The sequence below is a fragment of the Grus americana genome, chromosome 7 (assembly GCF_028858705.1).
Source record: "Grus americana isolate bGruAme1 chromosome 7, bGruAme1.mat, whole genome shotgun sequence".
Lineage (NCBI taxonomy): Eukaryota > Metazoa > Chordata > Aves > Gruiformes > Gruidae > Grus > Grus americana.
Genome location: NC_072858.1, coordinates 1048676 through 1058396, shown reverse-complemented (window position 1 = coordinate 1058396; position 9721 = coordinate 1048676).

Sequence of the window (9721 nt, the reverse complement as noted above, 5' to 3'; positions counted from 1 at the left end):
TACTTGTGTACTGCTGTGACATATGAGTGCTGCTGAACACTAAGAAGGAAGAGGGTTTTAGAGAAACAGAGCTTGCCTTGTTAAAAACCTGCTCCCTAGAGAGGCTTCCATATCTCCACATTCATCATCACATTACGCTCAGACAGTTGGAAGTCTTCAGTCAAGAAACAAAAGAGACCAGTAGCCCAGACTCCACGTTTTCAGAAGCAAAAATGACTTAGATACTTACAGCATCCAGCGAGACTCACAGTGACAAGGACATGCTTGAAGGAAAGGGCTCTTGCCTGCTCCTGGTTGGTCTCCATCCACACGTGCCATCTGACATCCCCTCTCTAACTGCCCCACAGACCGAGCATCACCAAGCACCGCTGAAAGAGCAACCGGGATTCAGCTCCACCTGACTCAAGACTGAAACCAAAATGACTAAGGCTGCGTTCTGTCAAACTCATCCCACCACATTGCACCAAACATAATCCCAACCTGGTAGTCCTGACCTAAGCGTAGCCCTCACTTATTTCTAGACTGCACCCAAAGGTCAGGCCTTGTTAAAGCCCACCTGTATGCTATCAAGTCTCCTCACAGCCCAACTCCATCTCTGCCCTCCCTCCTTAAATTTTACTCCAAATACAGCTCAGGTGGAGCAAGACATTTAGCCTGAGGATTTGGCAGGTCCTGAGTAGATCTCAGACTGGGAGAACAGCCAGGTTTATAGGCTACAAGTGACAGCGGAGCAGCAGCACGGATGAAGGGTGTATCGAGAAATTTTTAACTTCTTACGTGTTCATAGAACCATACAAAAACCGTATGTTAAATCCAAAGAGCATGTCAGTAATTACTTCCAACTCTAACCACCCCCTCTCTAAATGCAGGTGAGAAAACACTGCCTCACCTGAACCAGGCAATTTATCCAGATGCCTCTTCTATGGCATACGTAAGCAAATTGCTAATATTTTCCATACCAGCTATTTGTTCTCGCACCATGACACTGTGTTCTATGATTTCAAATTTCTAGGAATAGCTTGATTTTAAAAGATGCCAGAAAGTTCCCCGTTTCTCACCGTGTGACAGTGCCTGGATGCTTTACAAGTCTGTTTTCCTTAGCTCCATTTCACAGGTTGTCAAAGGAGGATCTTACAAATCTGAGGTGGAGCAGAAAAGCAGCTTCTGGCCAGGCACAAAGGGACAACCCTAAAATGCACCGTGCCAGCAGCCCTAAAGCCGCGTCGCCTTCCCCAAAGCTTTTGTGGGCAGGGTTTGGGCTGGGCAGGTGTCTGTGAGTGCGACAAAGAGGGAAAGGAAGAGAAAACCGAGCTCCGGAAGGGCGGCAATATCATTAGCGCTGTACCTGTTAAAGTAATGCCAGCAATGAATCATGATTCACAACGCTGTCAGCGAGAAAAGGAAAAGCTAAATTTAAAATATGGGGGAAAAAGGACTTAGGCAAAAAAGCGGAAAAGTCTAAAATAGCAGAAGGTTCACAAGGTGTGAGCTGTAGGACGCATCCGCCCCAGACCGTGGGCGAGGGACGGTGCTGTGCCAGGGCTGCGGCTGAACTGCAAACCCCGGTTCAAAGCCGTACGGGCACGTGGGGAGAGGGGAGGCTGCTCCTGTCCCCTTCCCGATGCTGACTGGGGGGGTCCAGATGTCTCCTGCTTGTAAGGAGCGCTGGATGCTCGTGCTCAACGTTGTTTCCAAATTGCATTTCCGTTAGAGTACCAACTGGGACGTACAAAGTACACGAGATGACAGAAATGGCTTTTCTTCTCTACCTACAAGCAACGAAGCTCATATGCAGTTTTCAGGAAAAGAACAGCGTAGGGATAATGAGGTTTTAAGTAGGCACCGTGGTTTATTACAAATTTATCTTTATTCATAAAATGTCCCACTAGTAATATTCCTGTCTGAAGTAGGGAATGAAATATCCAATTAAGATCCAAACACTTCAGTACAGACAACCACTTCAGTACAGTCTAACCACTTCAACAAATTGATCTGATACAATTAATTCTTATTTTCATAAAATAAAATTAATCTTCCAATAACATTGGATCATACCATCACGCGTGACCCTAGAGGTGTTGTGACAGGTTATGACCTTGATACATGGCACTGCTATAATTTTGCTTTTAATCCATAAAGTGTGTGGGTTGAGTTCTAGTTTGACTGATTGGCAAGTCAGAGGTGGCAAGGATGGGGGAAACACAACTGAAGGGTCTGTTCAGGCCTCTTTATTTGGGTACAGAAACACAAGATTAAGTGAACAGAGGTCCCATTAACTCACGTTTATTTCTCAACGTCATGTCCCTCATGATATCAAGGTCTCAGTGGGATCTCAGAGATAATGTTACCCAAGTATGAGATAATTCTCAAGTCGTATATTCAATTTAGACTCAACAGGTGTATGATGGCACGTGAAAGAGGGCTATTTGGGGAGGACCCACAGTGTTCAGCTCCATACAGCCGCAGCTTTTCTTGTAACCAGGTCTCTGCTGCACCAACCAAAGGCTTTTGCTGAGTTTAGTTCAAGGAGTTTCTCCACAAACTGTGTTATGCATGTTCCCTCCATTGTGACCTGTGATTGCTAGAGCACGTCCAATTAATCCACTGAATTCAGCAGTTTTAAAGGTTGTTTAGATGTACGTGTGCCAGCTGCTTGCTTTTGTCTTCCTTACTTTGTTACGGGGTATGAAAGAGGCCAGCTAATTGTTCATTACGTACTGGGAAGAAAAGGATGCACGCCGAGGTGTTGGGAGGAAGGCACGCCAAGCTACTTTGTCTTGTTCCATGACCTGTTTGTTTCCTGGAGCTCCTGGGAGCCCCTGCTCTGGGCTCCTCATGCTGACTCAAGATTTGTTTTACAAGAGGAAGAAAATCATTACTGGAAGAAAAGACGGGTCAACGACTGTGCAGGACAGACAGACCCCACCGAGCTACGGGGCGGCAGTGGAGTCTCTCCCAGCCGTGAGTTTCTTGTTGCAGAGTTGAGCCCTTAAGGTCAAACAGTGAATGAATGGTTTTCTTCTTCCTTCAGAAAAAGATAGAGAGCAATGACAGCTCCGGGAAAGGACAATTTTCAGGTGCTCCCCTTTGCTGCTTTGGCTGATGATCAACATGCCAGGGCAGGAGGAGGTCCCAGGCACTGGAGCGTGGGCAGTCATCACACCAGGGCTTCTAATGGGAGAAGAGCCGCAGGCACCGTTCCCAGAGGACGGGCTATCGATCACAGCGGCACCGCCAGCGCCAGGAAGGGGGGAGGCTGCCCAGCGGGGAGCAGCCAGGGCCCCGAAATGCCCAGTCTCCATCTCCGAAAGCCATGGGCATTCAGGCAGGGCACGGGTGTGACTAACACAGCGTCTCAGGGCAGGGGATTAAAATAAATCTTGTTTAAGATATTGATTTGAATTTATAGTGCAGGGAAAGATCGCTGTAATTTTCAAAACCTTTGCAAAAGCATGCTGCATAGTTTAAATGCAAATCATTGTAATTTGCACTCTTGCTAACAACAGCTTAGCGCGGTCGTTGCCATTCAAAGATAGACCTGCTCAGGTGTATTACCACTGAACAGTGACAATGACATCACCTCCTTTCTTTACTGATTAACCTTTAACTTAGAAACAAGATGACAGCCTAGAACTATTACAGAGGATGGGATAACAGAGCCTTTAGGAAGAACGAAACACCATTTTCCACACTTCTCCTGCATTTTCTAAGCTGTGGGAGCGCTGACGCTGCTGTACGGCAGCTCGGAGAGCTGAGCTTTCCGCGAAACACAGACCTGCCGGCCCTTGGACAAGGTCTCGTTGGAGATGTCCCTGCTCGTTGCAGGGGTTTGGACTAGATGACCTGTAAAGGTCCCTTCCAACCCAAGCCACTCTATGAGTCTATGACTCTGCGATTCCTCGGCCCTGATATAACCCCAGTTCGTTGCACATGTCAAGCTGTTGGGGCCAGTTGATGAACGAGGTAATGAGTTCACATGCAAGGCCAAAAAAGCAGCAAAATTTGCTCTCTCCCAGTAGCGGGGAAAAACGAGCATGCCATTTGTGAAAAGAGATGGAGGATTCCTAGGACTACTTATCAGGCATGATTGCATGCTTGTATATTTATATAGTTCTGTTCTTCGAAGAATCTAAAATTTTCTGAAGCACGTGGGATACATTACATTTGCATGACAGGAAAGTTGCTGTTCTCCAACTCCCACAAGTGGAAACTTAGGTATAAAGAGGTAAAAAGCATTCAATTACTTAACAACAGCTTTGTATAAAGAGGAAAAATTGTGATTTAGCATTTATGAGCACCTGTCAGATCCTGACCTCTCCGCATATGGCCCTTTTTTTTTACCTCCTTTGTAAGCAACATCCTGAGCTGGGCACCTAAATACTTCCAGCGCCACTGGAGGGAAGCTCAGTGCAGTCAGCTCCGCTCCCCGGAGAGGAAGGGGTGGTGAAATTCTTTATTACACCATTTATTTCACAGAAATCAGAAGTAATTACCTGGAGGGATATGGCAATCTCATTAGTCACTTGACTTTCTCTTTATTTGCCCACTCAACAATTTCCCTGTTTTATTTTCTCATTTATAATAATTGGTGAGGAGGGGAATATGGCCTCCTGGCACTCACCGGCGCTGCTAATGCCTCTTTCAAGACCGTTCAAAGCGAACAAGGTTTCAGGTCCCATAAACGCTCCCGTCAGATGTGCCGGTAGCTCCTTCCCATGCTGGGCAGCGCCTTGTTCATCCTATCGTGACACCGGCTGAATGTGTTATTACTCCTTCCCGGGAGAGCCTTCAGGAGTCCCAAAGCACTGACAAAAGGCAGCCGTGCTGGAACCTGTTTGTGGAAAGCCAGTGATCCATCGCTCCAGGGACTCTGTGGATGGCTGAAGAGAAGTGTCCCCATGCCCCACGCAGCCATAAAACCAATTACTGACAAGTGGTAATAATGGCTCTGGAGTTTATTAATGCTGGGTTGCAAATACACATATGGGTAGAGGAGATAATCTGAGACCATCTATGGTCACAGTTCACAGTTTTAATAGTTCATAATGTTTGAGATTAAAAATAATCACCTGTCCCATAGGACATTTGGATAATAAATGGCCAAACCTCTCCTGTCTCCTGCAGACCCTGACCGTAACTGTCCCCCAGATTTACATCTAACAGCTGAGTCCTCAGCCTCCCTGCTCAGCTCAGCAAACACAGCCGAGGCTCTTGCTGCCTCTGCCCTGGGATTGTCATAGAAATCATAGAACCATACAATGGTGTGGGTGGGTAGGGACCTCCCAGCCCACCCAGTGCCACCCCTGCCATGGGCAGGGACACCCTCCACCAGCCCAGCTTGCCCAAAGCCCCATCCAACCTGGCCTTGAACACTGCCAGGGAGCCAGGGGCAGCCACAGCTTCTCTGGGCACCCTGTGCCAGGGCCTCAGCACCCTCACAGGGAAGGATTTCTGCCTCACATCCCATCTCCATCTCCCCTCCTGCAGCTTCAGGCCATTCCCCTTGGCCTGGCACTCCCTGCCCTTGGCACCAGCCCCTCTCCAGCTTTCCTGGAGCCCCTGCAGGGACTGGAAGGGGCTCTAAGGTCTCCCCGCAGCCTTCTCTTCTCCAGGATGAACCACCCCAACTCTCTCAGCCTGTCTCCAGAGCAGAGGTGCTCCAGCCCTCGCATCATCTCCGTGGCCTCCTCTGCACTCACTCCAACAGCTCCATGTCCTTCTTGTGCTGGGGACCCCAGAGCTGGACGCAGCACTGCAGGGGGGTCTCACCAGAGCAGAGCAGACGGGCAGAATCCCCTCCCTCGACCTGCTGGTCACGCTGCTGGACACGCAGCCCAGGACACAGTTGGCTTTCTGGGCTGCCAGCGCACATTGCTGGGTCATGTTGAGCTTCTCACCCACCAACTCCCCCAAGTCCTTCTCCTCAGGGCTGCTCTCCATCCATTCTCCGCCCAGCCTGGAGTTGTGCTTGGGATTGTGCCAACCCACGTGCAGGACCTTGCACTTGGCCTTGTTGAACTTCATGCCCACCTCTCCAGCCTGTCCAGGTCGTTTTCAATCTTTGTTAAAATCCTTCAGGAATGTGTTTTGCCTGTGATATGACAGACTGGTCTTTGGATCCGAGAACTCAGCAGTTTCCCCCAAAAGAAACTTTTTCTCTCTTTACTTGATGTCACTATTTGAAATTCTGAATTTGCCTTACTCCAAACTGGAACATAAGAAACCGTGAATGCACTGCCATTTCATGTCTCAGCCCATTTAGTGTGCTTTTTCCTTCTGAAATAAAATATTTGTAAAAATAGCAGATTTATTTTTCCACTTTTTTTTCCCCATTTACTTTTCAAGTCCATTCCCTCCAACAGCTAGCTAAAGCATACTGAAATTCTTTTTTTCCCTCTAAGAAGTTTTCCAGCTGCATTAACTGAGATTCTGCTCTACTGTGCTTCCAAAACAAGCCGTTGTGATAAGCCTTGTGCACTGATGTCTTTTACTGTTGGTTTTCCACTTCCTTACTCACAGCTCTGCTGGGAAGTGTAAGAAATCGGGCACTTGAAGCAATAGTCATTTAGCATCAGCTGACGAAACCACTGCATCATGAAAAGTGGAGGAAAGACATCATGAAGAATGAACAGTTTTGCTTAGTTGGCTTTTCACCCCAGAGCTGGGCAAATTAAAAATAAGAAGCATGGAACAAAGCAGTGAGAGCCCCAATGCCTTCCAAGCTCAGCCACGCCACAACCTGCAAATTGCTTTGTCTGGGATTTGCAGGTTGAGACCCAAATGCTCCATTTTCTTTTAATTAGCCAGCCAAATTTTTATGAGCTGTATTTCTGACAGCTGTTTCTTGATTCTGGTGTGGTGGAAGAACGTCTTCCAGCTGTGGAATCTGGAAATGGCACCCGAGATGGGATCTGGCACAGACCCCTTTCAGAGACGTAGAAATGTAATGCTGGAGCTTCCCCTTGGAGATGGAGGGATTATGTTCTCAAAGCAGTTTTGTGAGATGTTGTTACTTACCTGGAACTCATGAAACAATTTGAAGATGGCAGATACAGGAAGGAAGCCAGCAGGCAGGGCAGCGACCCTCTTGCTCAGACCCCGAGGATTCACCGGTCCTCCAGGACGGGCACCGGGGATGCTTTCCTGCACGAACACAAACCTCTCACTGCTGAGCTGAACCATCATCCCAAAACTCTGCCTGGTCACCTTTCGGAGCGATTTAAGTCCACAGAGGTCAACAGGCGCTCACTATGGCTGAATGTTGTTGTTGTTATTTCAGTACCTAATGCCTTCACCAAATTTTTAAGATTCATGGCCTAAATCTTGCCATTTTACTTATAAACCAAATATAATCAAGTGTTTTACTAAGAGGACCGAACAATCACATAGAGTGATCCCAGCTGACTCCAGTGTTGAAAGAATTGATAATTCCTGAAATGGAGTTAAAGCTCTGTGCACGTACTCTTGGTGCAGGGTTCCTGAAGGGGAGGAATCTGGGTGATAGGAGTTGGACAGAAGACCAATGAACAATGAAAAACTAGTCATAATCTGACTGAAACAATGCATTTTACAAAATAATTCTGTTCATAGTGGTGGTGGTGTTATTAATATTAATATTAATATTTTCGTGTGTGGCTCAAACATCAAGTGGGAAAAGATTGTTGACTTCTGAGCCAGGTGTTCCCAGGGAGGTACAAAACACTGATCTACCTCATGGGAATACTTTCAAGAAAGAAGGCAAGTCGGTGAAAAAAAAAACGAGTTAAAGCCAAGAGGATGTATACAAAAACAGTATCTGGAAAAGTTAGTATTGTATTACTGTTATCGATGGGCTGTTATCATGTCTGAAACACACACAAGTTTTCTAAGACACAAAAAGATCACACTTGAAAGGACACCCCACTAACAACAGTAATACCGCCCTTTTCTGGTCTTTTCATTAGTTGTTTTTCTTTTCGCTATGTTTCACAGGAAATTATCCGCTGCTTCCCTATGTGCTTAGCCTCACCCTTCCCACCGGATTCATTTACTCCTCTGCTCCAGAGAAGAGCTCTGCCCAGATTTCAGATCGCTCTACTTTATCACTCTGAAGAGGAGAAAGCCCTTTCTGGACAGCAAGTAAGAGAGCTTTTTGCAGAGGTGGTAACAGGAAAATAAATGTGTCTGGTTGTAGGGAAGGGAAAAGCAGAGGAGTCAGCACTCCTGGGCTCGATTGAAACCGCAGCCTCTGTGCGCACCCCTGAGCACTTTATCTGTCTTATTTAGTTTCCCATCTGTAAAATGGGAATAGTGGCCTCGCAGGATTGTCCCGAATCTTCATAAATTAATACTTATACGACCTAAGGATCTTTTAATCTCAGGTCACGTTTAATTACTAAACATATAACTCAAATACAGGAGAAATAAAGGTCAGATGTTAGAAGGAGAAGGGACTGAAAGGGATTCTAAGTCCCTTAAGTCGCTCCCTGCTGCCAGTGGGATCCCGTAGATCTGAACGATTCCCCACAGATGTTTCCCAACCCCTGTTCAAAGCAAGGATGCAGACCCACAGCCTCCAAGGGCAAGCTGTTCCAGTGCCCCCGTGCTCTGAAATACGGCAGAAAACATTTATTAATAACTAAAGAATCCTCCTCCGCTGTGATTCAAGACTCCCCGTTTTCGGTCTGCCCTGAGTGGACATGGATAACGGCTTAATGCTTTGTTCTTTGCAATATGCTTTTACATAATTAAAGACTTCTCATGTCTCTCCTTGGGATTCTTGTCTCTAGCCTGAACAACGCTGGTGCTTGCTTTTTCTCCTCATTAGCATGTACAAGCATTTTCTTGGGAACTGTCTAGAATAATCCTACTCTTCTGCATCACTGCCTGGGTTATTAAGGAAAGTGTGAAAAGGAGAATTATTCTCATAGTACTCCACAAATTCTTGCAGGGTTAAGCCCTCCCCAGGGTAAATGGTCTTATGAGATGCAGAGTAAATACTATGAGGATTAGTCTTAAAATGCTTCTCAACTTTGAAAACTAACATTAGTCCAAATGAGTCATAACCATCCATGGCTTGGTTAAGTCTCTGGGTTTAAACAAGTACTTTCTCATAGGAAATGATTTCGAGGAATGAGTTTTTGTCCAAATGTTCCTTGCGTATGAGAGGAATGAGTTTAAAATTTGAATAAACAGAGTTGGTCCCTCTTACGTGTAAGATTCTGTTGGGGTACTGTTACGTACCTGACAGACTGGATCTCAAGAAACAGTGATTCGGGGAGGTCTGGATAAATGATTTCAGTAAAGGAGGAGCTCTCTTCCTGTGCAGTCATTGTTTAAGTCAGTGCTTACTTTTTTTCCTTAGATAGAAACCCCATATGGGTAAATACACAGATTATTAAAACAGTCAAGCTTCCGAAAGAGAATCACAATAACTTTTAAATGATTTTGTTCAAAATGCCATTTCTCTTCCAAGTTCGTGAAGCACCCAGAAGTTACAGTCCCAAAATCTGAACAAGTGCTACCGAGGTAGAAACAAATATTAACAATGACTGGCCTCTATACATGGAGCACGCGGAGGAAGCACAGCCATCTGCGAAGCTTTCTGGAGACCAGATTTTTTTTCTCTGCTGTAAATTAGTTGGGTCTCTTTTAAAGCCGTGTCCTTATTCTGAAAAATGTCCATGTGCGTATGGGGGAGAGCTAAGAACAGGAATAATTGGACTTACCTGTTTCATGACCC